We start from the raw sequence: 12,443 nt of genomic DNA, 5'->3' as shown, positions 1-12,443 counted from the left end.
GTTTCTAATCAACAGTGTTACAAATCTCAGCTCTTAATCGGGATGTTGCCTCTTATTGTAAAGATAAGAAATTGAGCCAATCTTAATATGATTCTCTGAAAACCAAGTTAGCACTCATCCTTCCATGGAAACGTGTTTTACCCTACCCATTCACGTGAAGTCTACCTTTCTTCTTATGAACATACCTTTTCCCAAGCTTTGCGATGCTCAAAGTCAATGTTAAAAACACTGCATCCTTTTATACACATTTTATGTATGTACCTTCTCCTTAAGGAATTCACATTTATTATATTTTGTGAAAGAGATTACATTCACATGTGTTTTGAGTCCATATTCTGTTACAGATTCCTTTAACTAAAAACAAAACTCATGTACTCAGTTCTTTGAGTCTAGAACAGTTATTCTTAACCCGGAGTTGATTTTTTTCCCCCCTAAGGGACATCTGGACACATTTTTGACTGTCACACAGGGGGTTGAGTCACATTGTCATCTAGTGGACAAAGTTTAAGGATATTGCTAAGTACCCTGTAGGCACAGAACATCCTCCCATACAAAGAATTACCTGGCTCAAATGTCAAGGCTGAGAAACCCAGACCTAGGATATTTTGCATATTTAAAGTGACTCTGATGAGGACATTTTATGCACCTCCTCAGTAGTACTATAAAAGTTATATAAAAACTATATGCATTAAATCTATCATTATTAGCATATCAGTCTGTCAGATTATGTAGACTCAATTTATATGTCTCATATTTTATTCTCTCTTCTCAGAAGTCTGAATGGTTTATAAAGGACACAGATTCATAATTTAGTCTTAAAATAAGTGTGACTCTTACAGAAAATGGTTATAATAGCAGATTTCTTATTACTCATCTACTCATTCTTTTAAAGTTTTTATTTAAATTCCAGTTAGTTAACATATAATTAATATTAGCTTCAGGTGTACAATATAATGATTCAACTGCATACAATACTCAGTGATCATCACAAGTGCCCTTTTTAATCCCCCTTACCTATTTCACCCATCCCCTCACCCTCTTCCCCTCTGGTAACCCACAGTCTGTTCTCTATAGTTAAGAGGCTGTTTCTTGGCTTGCCTCTCTCTTTTCCCCCCTCTTTGTTCATTTGTTTTGTTTCTTAAATTCCACATATGAGTGAAATCATGTGGTATTTCTCTTTCAGTGACTGACTTTTTCACTTAGCAATATACTCTCAAGCTCCACCCATATCATTGCAAATGGCAAGACTGCATTCTTTTTTATGGGTAATATTCCATAGTGTGTGTGTACATACCATATCTTCTTAAAATAATGTTTTAATTTTTTTTTTTTAAGAAAGAAGCATTAAGCCTTAACTATATACCAAGCATGTTCTAGGTGAACCAGTAGTTTAGGATAACGCCATGATTAAGTTGTAGATCAATGTTAGGATTATTTTGATTAATGTTTACTGAAAAGTTATTAATGTGGGTTTTATATTTCCTATGGTTTATTTATATCATTTTACACCATTATAAAAACAGTTTTACTTAAGATGAAATTAAGCGAAGTATTTTACATAATGTAGGAGAAAAAAGAGGAAAAATATTGAAAGAAAACAGTTGATTATTCACTTTTCACCCAGTTAGTTGAAATTCGTGGCTAGTAATATATCCTGCAAAAAGCAGGTCCAGTTGTTGACCCAATAATAGTATTCCATTCTCTCCCTATGATTTTGAAAGGAAACCATGAGATCAAACAGAACACCTTCTTCAAGTTTCCCCAAAATACTATTTGCAATGGAAATGACACACAGGGCTAATTGTAGGACATTCACTTTATTAAAAAATCAAAAAGTTGGCAATATCTTATACGACAAATGAGAACATCTGCCATGTTAAAATCAAAGAAAGCAAAAACCCTCTCCCTGAAAAATAAATCCTTGCCGCTGCCTATATCCTTTCCCATCCATCCAGCATTTTTTTCTACAACATTTGAGAGCAGAGCTCCCTACAGACAGTCTCCACTCCCTCTCACCCTGTTCCCACTTGCTTCTAGTCTCATCAAGCATCTGACTCCAGAACGCTATTGAGGCATCTTCCATCAGTCACCAATGACATCACATTGCCACAACCAAGGGTCAACTCTTAGTTCTTACCCTGACCCATCATTAATCTGTGACACAGATAACTCCCTTTTTCCTATCGCACTTGTTTCATTTCGTACCACATCTCGAGCTTTCCTTTCTAATTCAAACAGCTCACCTTCTAGATTCCTTTTGTAGGACCTCCCTCATCTTCCCAACCTCAGACAGGGTTGCCCCCAGAGCTTGAGCACTAGAATCCCATTCTTTTCTAACTATTCTTACTGCCTGTCTGGTCTCACTCACATTCGTGGCTTTAAATACTGCATATGTACTGATAACTTCTAATTCTGGACCTCTCCCTCAGTTCCAGAGTAATGTATCATCCACCTGACATTTTCATTTAGTTGCCAGAGAGGATACCCAGTTAGCATAAGAATACCTCAACTTCAAAATCCCTTCCCTCCCAGCTCCATCATCTCGTAAATGGCACCATTTACTATCTTGGTACATTCGGCAATTTCTTAAAAATGTCCACATTTTCATGACTAGTTCATTGCAAATTATAAGACTTTTCAATAGGTGAAAATAGGCAATAGGAAGAAACGTATTCCCTCCTTTATCCTTGACTTAGAGGAAGCAAGCAAACAAGCCAGAAAACAAAACCGGTTTCTCAGAAAGAGATGTAAGCTTTGTCCTTGGAAGCATTACTGAGGTTGTTAGTGGTCATCTAGGGGCACACATTTCTTTGGAACCCGAATGAGATCATGTTGGGCAAGAAGTGGTTTGCCTTAGGTTTAGGATTACATTGGGCGTGTGTTTACACAGAAAAATCTTTACGGCAACAAGATAGCACCTACGAAGAACACACTTGGAAGAGGCTGTATGAGTCCTGGAGGTGTTGGTTAGAGAAAATCCAGCCTTCTGGGACAGTAAGAAGGTTAGGAGCAATCTGGGTCCATTCTATGATCTGGGAAGCCAGATCTGATCGAAAGACAAAGATGTAGATGGGCAGGGAGGAAGGCTAATTTCTTCTCGATGCTTGTTTTCTGTAAGCCACCATTGGCAAGACTGTCTACTACGTGTAGGCATGGGAACCAGTTAAAGAAAGTGTTGATTCACTAGAGTGAAGCTGAGAACTCACTGGCCTTTGTGTGTTGGTGAATGTGTCCGGAAAAGGCAAAGAAGAGCGAGATTCTCCTGTGGGGTTTCTCATCTCCATGGCGGTAGGTGCTGACAGCTCCAGAGAGAGCAGGAAGGAGCAGAGACAAACGAGCCTGAGATGTGTAGTAGCAGTGCTGCAAGGAGATGAAAAGGACTCAGGGTTTTGAACTTCATGATCTGTAACTAAGGTAAGACCATTTAGTGGGTTACAGAGTGATCCAAGCCTCAACTAATTGCTTGCCTGATCTCGAGCTCCTTGTTTGGGTGTATGCCTGCTAATTGGCACCTTCATGGAGCTTCCTTTGGCTGTTTATTGCTGTACCATCTATGGCTGGGAAGAGTCTCTCTTTCTCTCGTGTAATCTCCGGGGGGGTGGGGGTGTGCACCAAACAGATTAAGAACATGAGTGCCATTCATAGATCAGTTAAGGGAAGTAACATTCAGAGAGAGAGAGAGAGAGAGAGAGAGATCAAAAGCATGATGACATAGCCAGAGGACCATTACTTATTGACCTGGGGACAATGTGGAAAAGGATGAGCCTTTAATCTCCCGTGGGAACAATCATTCGTCAAACCACCTCTTCTGTAGGTCGCTGCCACTCTTCCACCGCTCCCAGGTGCCAACAAGGTGGCACTGAGAATTTGAAACGGTGTGTGAGGACACGCTGTCTTTGATTCATCGTTCGTTGCGTCCTTACACCTAAAAATATAGATGGAAACACAGGAAGGTCTCACTAGAAAAAAGCTGCTGAAAGGCACCTCCGGTAAATAATAAGCTCCTCAAACCGTGAAGTCTGATGAGGTGTAAGAGCACTGGGCTTCCTAACTTTTAAAGGTTTGCTTCTACTCATTGTTGTCTTTCGATTTGCAATCTGGACTGTTGCTAGGGAGTAAATAGCAGCTGCTGCGTTCCACGCCTTCAGCTTCCCACTTCGCCAGTGGAAGGAGCGGAGGCAGAGCTAATGCAGCTCAACTACCTGGAAATGTCCAAGATCGCAGAGATGCATGGCCATGGCTTTAAACCTAAACATGTCTTACTGACGAAACTCCTTAAGCTTTTCTTTCTTTCTTTCTTTCTTTCTTTCTTTCTTTCTTTCTTTCTTTCTTTCTTTCTTTCTTTCTTCCTTTCTCTTTCTTTCTTGATTTTATTTATCTATTCATGAGAGATGCAGAGAGAGAGGCAGAGACACAGGCAGAGGGAGAAGCAGGCTCCTTGCAGAGAACCTCATGTGCAACTTGATCCCAGGACCCTGGGATCACAACCTGAGCCAAAGGAAGGTGCTCAACCACTGAGCCACCCAAGTGTCCTTTAAGCTTTTCTTTTAAAAGCCCCTTTCCCTGGCCCTTGGGTTATTTGGTATGAGCCTTGACATAATTCTGAGAAATTCAAAGGAGCTAGGGGCAATATCCGCAGGGGTTCTGAAAGCCCATAATCCTGCAGCTACAGCCCAAAGTGGCTGCTTATCAGAAGTGCGACCTTCCCAAGTTGCTTAGCTTCCCTCTGCCACCTTTTCAGACGCCTTTAATAATGTCTGTCTCTTAGATATCACTGAATCTCGTTTGATAGGGCACCTGACACACAGTGAGAGACAATGGGTACCAGCTCCATGTTAGAGAGGAGGCAAACTGATGTATACTTGATAGAGTAAGGTTAATAGCTAAGCTCAGAGAAATCTCTCAAATGGCTTAACTCCAAGGAACGTACCTCTGGTTCTCAGGCTGGAGAAAACACCTGCCAATTACAATTTTGTAATAAGGAAGGTAGGCTACTGTTGCATTGTCCAAGGTAATTCTGACCATTTACACCAGCCTTCACCTGCTTCTGCCTTGGTTTTCTGACCCGTGGTGTTGAACTTGCAGCTTTCAGACATCCACACTCCTGCCCTGGGCCTCCCCTCTCTGATGATGCCTAGTCTCTGAAGGCCAGCGATGCTGGCAGGAGGCATGGGGGGGCGGAGGGTAGAGGTCAGGGAAGATATCTTGGGCCAGCATGGCAGGTAAGGAAAGTCAACAAGAGAATGAAGGCCAGGGTTATTCGTTTGGGTATACCTAGTTTAATAAAGGCAAATTGGTCATTTCATATTTTAATCCCTTACAATCAAAACATCTGCCTCTCCCATGGTCATGGTGGCTGCTTCAAATCAGCTGAAGCAAAGTTCCTGGTTTGTCCAAGTGATAAGCTTTGCGTGAAAACTACTGACATTTATGGGACACCTACTCGTTCAATGCTATCTGATTTAACTCTCTTAATTACCCTTTTTAAAAGGGATGGGGATCAAAGAGGTAAAATAACTGCTCTGAATTTAGCTAGGTACACAGTAGAGATGAGATTCAAAGAGAAATCAGTCTGACTCCAAAAATCATATCTAAATGATTAAGGCAAAGGCGCTATTTTATTTTCATGATATAAATAATGTATCTGGAATGATAGGTCATGATAAGAACCTGGAAAGGCCCTTCTAAGACCAGACCATCAAAACCTGCATTTGGGGACGCCTGGGTGGCTCAGTGGTTGAGTGTCTGCTTTCAGCTCAGGGCGTGATCCCCGTCCCGGGATCGAGTCCCACATCAGGCTCCCTGCATGGAGCCTGCTTCTCCCTCTGCCTGTGTCTCTCCCCCTCTCTCTCTCTCTTTTTCTTTCTGTCTCTCATAAATAAATAAAATCTTTAAAAAAAAAAAAAAAAAAGCAACAACAAAAAACAACCCTGCATTTGGTTCACCTACAAGAGATGGTCTGCCCAGCCTCACCATGGGACTCAGGGCACCCTGCATCACAAGAATGAACTGATCCAGAAGCATCTCCTGCCTTTATAAACTTCCCTCTCAATCATTATCCTGGGTTGTCGCTATTTTTTTTGCTGAGAAAAATCCACAATCCAGGCTGAGGTTTTTTTGTTTGTTGGTTTGTTTTTAGTTTAGGGTGTACAGAGAAATACAAAATGAAAATAAAGACAGATCAGCTAAAATTTAAAAAGTTAGTGCAATGAACAAGAAACATGGGTCAGTATGATCTTACCTATTGCCATAACGGTATGGCTCATAAGAATTAAAAAAAAAATTGGAAGACTCAAGTGTTTTTTACTTTAATGAGAAAATGAGGTCTGACGCTTTATTTTTAATCCTTTTGGGCAGTCTCTCGCCACTCTTCATCTCATACAATTGGAGTAGATGCTATTTACTAGTTAATGAATAAAACATAGTATAAAAATCCTTAAATCTGGGGCGCCTGAGTGGCTCAGTCAGTGAACCATCTGTCTTCAGCTCAGGTCATGATCTCAGAGTCCTGGGATTGAGGGCCACGTCGGGCTCTCTGCTCAGTGGAGAGCCTGCTTCTGCTTCTCTCTCTCCCTCTCTCTCTCTCTCAAAATAAAAATAAAATCTTAAAAAAAAAAAAAAAAGCTTAAATCTTTGTGAACAAAAGAGACCTTCAGAGTTATGTAGTTGAAACCTCCTAACAAATTCAGGAAATGTCTATATATTCTTCAAGCTGATCATCCAAATTCTGAATAGAGACTCCTAATCTTCACTCAATTATTAGAGATACTAACAATAAAAATAGTCTTCTGGGTGTAGATATTAATTCAGCTTCCGTGTACATCCCACACCTAGACCCCACCCTCCGTGGCATCACACACAGCAAACACTTTTCTCTCCAGATGGATAGAGATGTCCCATCCTGGCATTCAAGCCTATGAAATACTTGGAGCAGAGTCAAGTAATGATCTCAGCACAAGTAGTTGACAGTACACGGGATATAGTGGTTACTCATCCAACACGTTGGTTTTGAACACATACGTATATATTTTCCTTCATGTTTTCTTCTTCTTTACTTCTTCCTATGCTCCACTTCTCTACCATGGTAGCCAGTTCTCTTAAAGAGCAAGATACCCAGAGTGGAACATTACGCTTCAGATATGAATTGTCTCCAACTGAACAAACGTCTATGACTTTCACTAGAAATTCTGTGTGGATGAAAAATGATTTTTGTTGAATCTTTGCCTTGGTTTTCTGGGAAAGATATGGTTTTATGCTCATTTAAGCTTTCCTAGTGCTCATCTCTGCTGGCCTTAATCATTTGCCTAAATTTCCCTGCTGTGAATTACTCAGATTCCTAGAGCTAATGGTGCTGACGTTACATGCGGGCCCCGCTGTTCCCGGTTTGGAGATGGATCAATCCATAGAGCACCTAAGTGGTTCTAAAACACACCTATGGGATTTAGCCAGTGCCTCTTGCAGTTAGCTCCGCTCTGAACCCATGCCCAGTTGTAATTTTCTCTTTTCCCCCCTGAGATCAGGTGCAGAGACCCACTTTCATCCTGATTCTAACAGCTTCTCTTCTCATTAAGGTTTAAAACTTGAGTTGTGGAATGGGATGGATCTCCTGTAGTCTTCCCACCCCCACCCCCTCGCAAGTATTTACTCTCTGTGTGACCTGGATAGATCTACCAGACTAGTTCAGCTTTAATTCTGCATCTTTAGGGGATGATGCTGATAACTGATTGTCAGAATTTGGAGGAAAATTAAACAGATACATGGACATATAGTGCCTGGCACTTAAGACGTGTTTCTTTCTAAGCTGAGGATTATATCCAAACCGTATCCTTTCTCAGTCTGGAGCCCAGATCCTAAAGCCCACTCAGCTCCACGCCTAGAGCCCTCACTTGGGCTATACCTCTTCAATGTGGAATGCTTGCCTGCCTGGGTCTCACTTTGCTGCTTGTTCTCACCTCTCTTCAATTCCCCACTTCTGTGTTTTCTCTTCCTTATTGTCCCTTGGCCTCTCACTGGGTGGCTGTTAAGCTGATTAACTGTAGTTCTTTTCTCTCTTTACTGTCCTCCAGCAGCTCAGCTGAAGTTATGTGCTTCTGCAAGTGTGTAGCTGGGCCTTCCTCCAAGCACAGCCAATGCCCCATTCCAGTGGCAATCCTAAACCTTAGCTTTGATGTTAAGAGTCTGGCCATTGTATTACATATCTCCACATCTATCCGATTTGATACTTAGAAAGGTACGGCTATCTTCTCCCTGAGTAAGTGTTGACAGCCACTTGGGGTGTCCCTTTCAGCCTCCCAGGCCCACATACTGAGAGCAAGAAGTTATGACCACTGCACCTTACCACCAGCTGCTTGGTCAGTCTTGGCTAACACTCTCAAGACTGGAAGACTCAGGGGCACCTGGGTGGCTCAGTGGTTGAGCATCTGCCTTTGGCTCAGGTTGTGATTCCGGGGGTCCTGGGATCGAGTCCCGCAATGGGCTCCCTGCAGGGAGCCTGCTTCTCCCTCTGCCTGTGTCTCTGCCTCTTTCTCTCTGTCTCTCATGAATGAATAAATAAAATCTTAAAAAAAAAAAAAAAGACTGGAAGACTCAGAGCATGCTGTCATTCATCTATAATGTTACAGGATACCTCTTCATGGTGGAAGGTACTACTTCTACCTACAAACTCTGGACCGTAATGGGCAAGCTATTCTTTCCCCTTGTGGAGTTTCTTTTGCCATGAAGATGGAAATGTGTTTCTTCCCATCCCAACCTTAAATGGTTTTGCATTCTTTTATGAGGTGGTCAGTCAGGTGTGGTCAAAACAAAAGCAGACAGCATCGAGGCTCAGGAAAACACAGTTTATTATCCTCATGGGCCCTCAAAACAAGAGGGACAGGACCCAGCACAGGAGCACAAGGGAAAGACACCAGGGTGGTCAGAAGGCAGAGGACAGCAGTGAGGCGAGGGACTAGAAAGCCATGACCTTTCTAGGGATTTGTGTGGAAGACTCAAGGCAGGGCAGGACCCATTGCTTAGGATTGGTTAGTTTAAATAATTTTGATGGGCTTTGGGCCATGGGAGTGGTCCTTAGCTGCTTGATACCTGGCCCCAGGATGACTAAGGCAGAAGAATATTGCCTCCTTGAGTGTACGGGCCAGATGGAGGAGATACGGTGCTTTTATATCAGAAGCATGTTCCAGGCTGAGTCCTTTGTTATCTCCAAGAATTCCCTAGCCCTAGGAGGGGCAGTGTCTCCCCAGTCAGAATGTTGTGCTGTGTTGTTTTGTTCTTTTTGTCCTTAGGATGTCAAAATATCAAAATACACAGATAATTTAAAAATATTTACAATGCATAGATAGATATTCTTTCATCTCTGATTTGATCTGATGAATAGACTCTCCTCAGCCATTGGTTATGGCACAAGTTTCTCTTCATTATATTGTTATTGGGCTGCCACTGACAGAAAGCCTTTCCTGTTGTGGGCTCCTCTTCCCTACACCCACCTGCCCATATCTAATAATCACCATTGTTATATGAGAAGGAAGATTATTCGATCACAGTTTGAGAGTGTCCTGAAGAGAGACATGTCTGTCTTCCCCAGTGGAAATGGCCTTTGCCTACTTAGAGGGATTCATAAACAATCTAGAGCATGTGTGGAGAGGAGGTAGGGGTGTTGATTTTCTAACTCACAGATCGGGAACCAGACTGACACACACACCCTCCTCTGCAGCTCTGAGTCTTTATGATTAGGATTGATTCCCTTATGAGAGTCAAGCTACCGGCTGCACAAGGAATTCATACCAAAATAAGTCTGTGTTCTTTGGATCCAAGCAGTAGGAAGCGTTATCCTTGCTGCTTTCCTCAGGATGCTCTGTGACATCATCCACACTGGATTGTTTTTCCCTTTGTGTTCAAACACTGGCTTCTTTCCAAAGGGTGTCCAAAGCCAACAAGTCTTCCCTCAAGCCCACCCACTGGTGGTATAATCTCACAATTGGAAACATTCCTCTCTATGAAAAGGCAGTGCCCAATAGGCTCTCATTGACAGCATTCCCCAGTCCTCCCCTCGCCACCTTGGATCTGAATTTCCCTTGGCTTCTTTCCTTGCTGACACTTCTTAATGGTTTGATTAAGTGGGATTGCCCTGGTTGATAATCATTTATGCTTGTGTATACTGGCGGTCACATCAGGGCTGATCTTATCTGTAGGGTGGGTAGATATATCTCAGGAAAGCTTGAAAACAACCACAGATGCTGAAATACTTCCCTGCAACTCTGGTGTTTGGACTCATAGAGATAGTACACATTCTCCCTAATTCTAGAAGATCTGGTTCGAGTCTTATATACAAAAAACATGCACATCCAAGAGCATGGCACTAACCTTTATGATGTACCACTTATAATCTAGTTATGAGATGTGGGCTGAAACCTACTTCTTTAATGGAAGACTTCATTTCTCTAAGCCTTAACTTGTTATTTTGCAAAACATAAAGATATAATAGCACTCGCTTTTCAGAACTACTGTTAGGATCAAGGGAGTGTGACACAGCATTAAGACTCTGAAAGAAAAGATCCAGCTGGACTGAGGGAAGGATATCATTAAAGGTAGAAGTGAAGAGCACATAGAGAAACCTTGATGAGCATTGCAAATTGCCTATTGGCTGGAACTTCAAGGTTGTACCACCCTGAGCTCCTTGGTGGTACCTTTTGACTTCTTGGCCATTACTATTTAGATAGCTGAGATTTTTATTAGTGTTGTTCTCTTGAACTCCCCAAGGAGTAAAATTTCCTTGTGGAAAGAGACTAGGGAAATATGCCTACAGATGGGCAAGGTCACAAATCCCAATGTCTTGTTTCCATACAAAGAATGTTCTTTGAGTCAAATGACCAGGATAGAAGACATGAATGGCACTACTGGGAGGGGAAGTAGAGATCAGTTTTGCTTGATATTGTGTTACCAAGACAAGCCTGGTACTAAGAACCAAGTGGAAGTTCTGCGCTGGTGGTGCTGGGGAGGAAGGGGTGAGGTCTTTGGTTTTCACGAGATTTTAGTGCCATTTAGACAAATGTGAATGACTAACAGGACAAATATTCCCTCAGCCTATTATGTTTCCTTTCTTAAATGTTTGTGGATATGGAAGTTGGCATGGGCATGTTCAAAAGTTGTTGAAAATCTGTCTTTGAGGACTTGTTTGTAATTTTTTTTTCAACAAGGGCATCCAATCTCTCTCTCTCTACTGGAAAGTTACATGAAATTTGGAAGTTCAAATGCCAATGATGTTTACATTTCTCGGTTAAAAAGCCAATATTTCTTCCTCTGCTCCTAAACTCTATGAATGGAAAAAGCTATTTTAGTTCATAGCATATTCTTTCCATTAAGATTTTAAACTTCTGCAGTACTGCCAAAGCTCATCTGTTGAATGAGTTTTTCATAAATGTTATCTACCAGACATGGGTGCAAAGTGGCATTTTTATGAAGTTGAAGCAAAAGATAATTATATTACCAGAGAAAGCATTCGTTTCCATCCCCTCCTCCAATCAGTCTCAAATAAAGGGAGGCCATGTTGGCTACAGTTACAATTGTATGAATAATTTTTAATAAAATCAGTAGCTAAAAATTGTTGAATTTTCAAAATACATTCAAAACCTTCTTACATATAGCTATGCTGTGTACATTCTTGGCTCAGAATGAAGTTTGATTTGAATGTGGGAAATCTATTTGTCCAAGCCAAGCACCACTTAAATTTCCATAGGCAGATTATCTGCTGGATGAATTAGCCCAAGAAATTAAAAATAAAAATTCCTAAACTGCCTTTTGCTCAACTGCCCAGAATGTTCCCCTTGATTACATCCTGCCTGTCTGATAGCTTGAATTCAGGGAACAGAAAAAAATCATTTTAATAGCCTGCAAAGTACAGAAATGGGGCATTCTTTCCAAAGCATATGATTTATTCCAAGCCAAATGCAAATCTATTTCTCATTGCTTTTCTCTTGTGACTTATCTTTAGCAACATCTTCCTTCATTAGCCTAGAAAATCAAGAATTAACTGCAAAAGTGTAATGCTGGGGAAACACCTTCGCACCTTAGATGCTGGAAGGGTCTCAAACCCAACCATCTTTCTTTTAGATCTCCAGCATCATGCCACCTTGTTATTATTTTACCATAAATGTCTCTATTTTCAGCAGATTGACAGGATGTCTGTGGTACACTTGGCAAGATGGAGGCTCCTCCAGGGCAGTAACAGTCCTCATAATCCTCAGTAATAGTCTTCACAATATCTCAGATATAGTTGAATGTTAATCGAATTGAAGAATACTCAAAGGTTATTTCCACAATTTTTTCTAGCTCATTACAGGCATTGGTATAGTTTAGCTAAATGATACAGTCTCTTACAATGAAGGTTTAAATTTCTTACCATGAGGTTTAAGGAAAAAGTGTCTCCATGTGCCCCCTGCCCCCCAAAC

General features: G+C 41.4%; 1 protein-coding gene across 4 annotated transcripts in view; it reads left to right on the top strand.

Moving 5' to 3' along the window:
- Positions 1-12,443, top strand: part of KCNJ16 (potassium inwardly rectifying channel subfamily J member 16) — a 70,388-nt gene that overhangs the window by 41,354 nt on the left and 16,591 nt on the right. The window contains exon 1 of one of the 4 annotated variants that reach the window (XM_025436791.3): positions 3,180-3,414. The exons of the other annotated variants lie outside the window; for them this stretch is intronic. The gene's annotated coding sequence lies outside the window, so the exon portion shown is untranslated. Of the gene's footprint in view, positions 1-3,179; positions 3,415-12,443 lie in introns of those variants that run through there. 4 annotated transcript variants of the gene reach the window in all.

This window comes from Canis lupus, chromosome 9 (genome assembly GCF_003254725.2).
Source record: "Canis lupus dingo isolate Sandy chromosome 9, ASM325472v2, whole genome shotgun sequence".
Classification (NCBI taxonomy): domain Eukaryota; kingdom Metazoa; phylum Chordata; class Mammalia; order Carnivora; family Canidae; genus Canis; species Canis lupus.
Note: the sequence above shows the minus strand (reverse complement) of the source record. Positions and strands in the feature narration are given on the sequence as shown.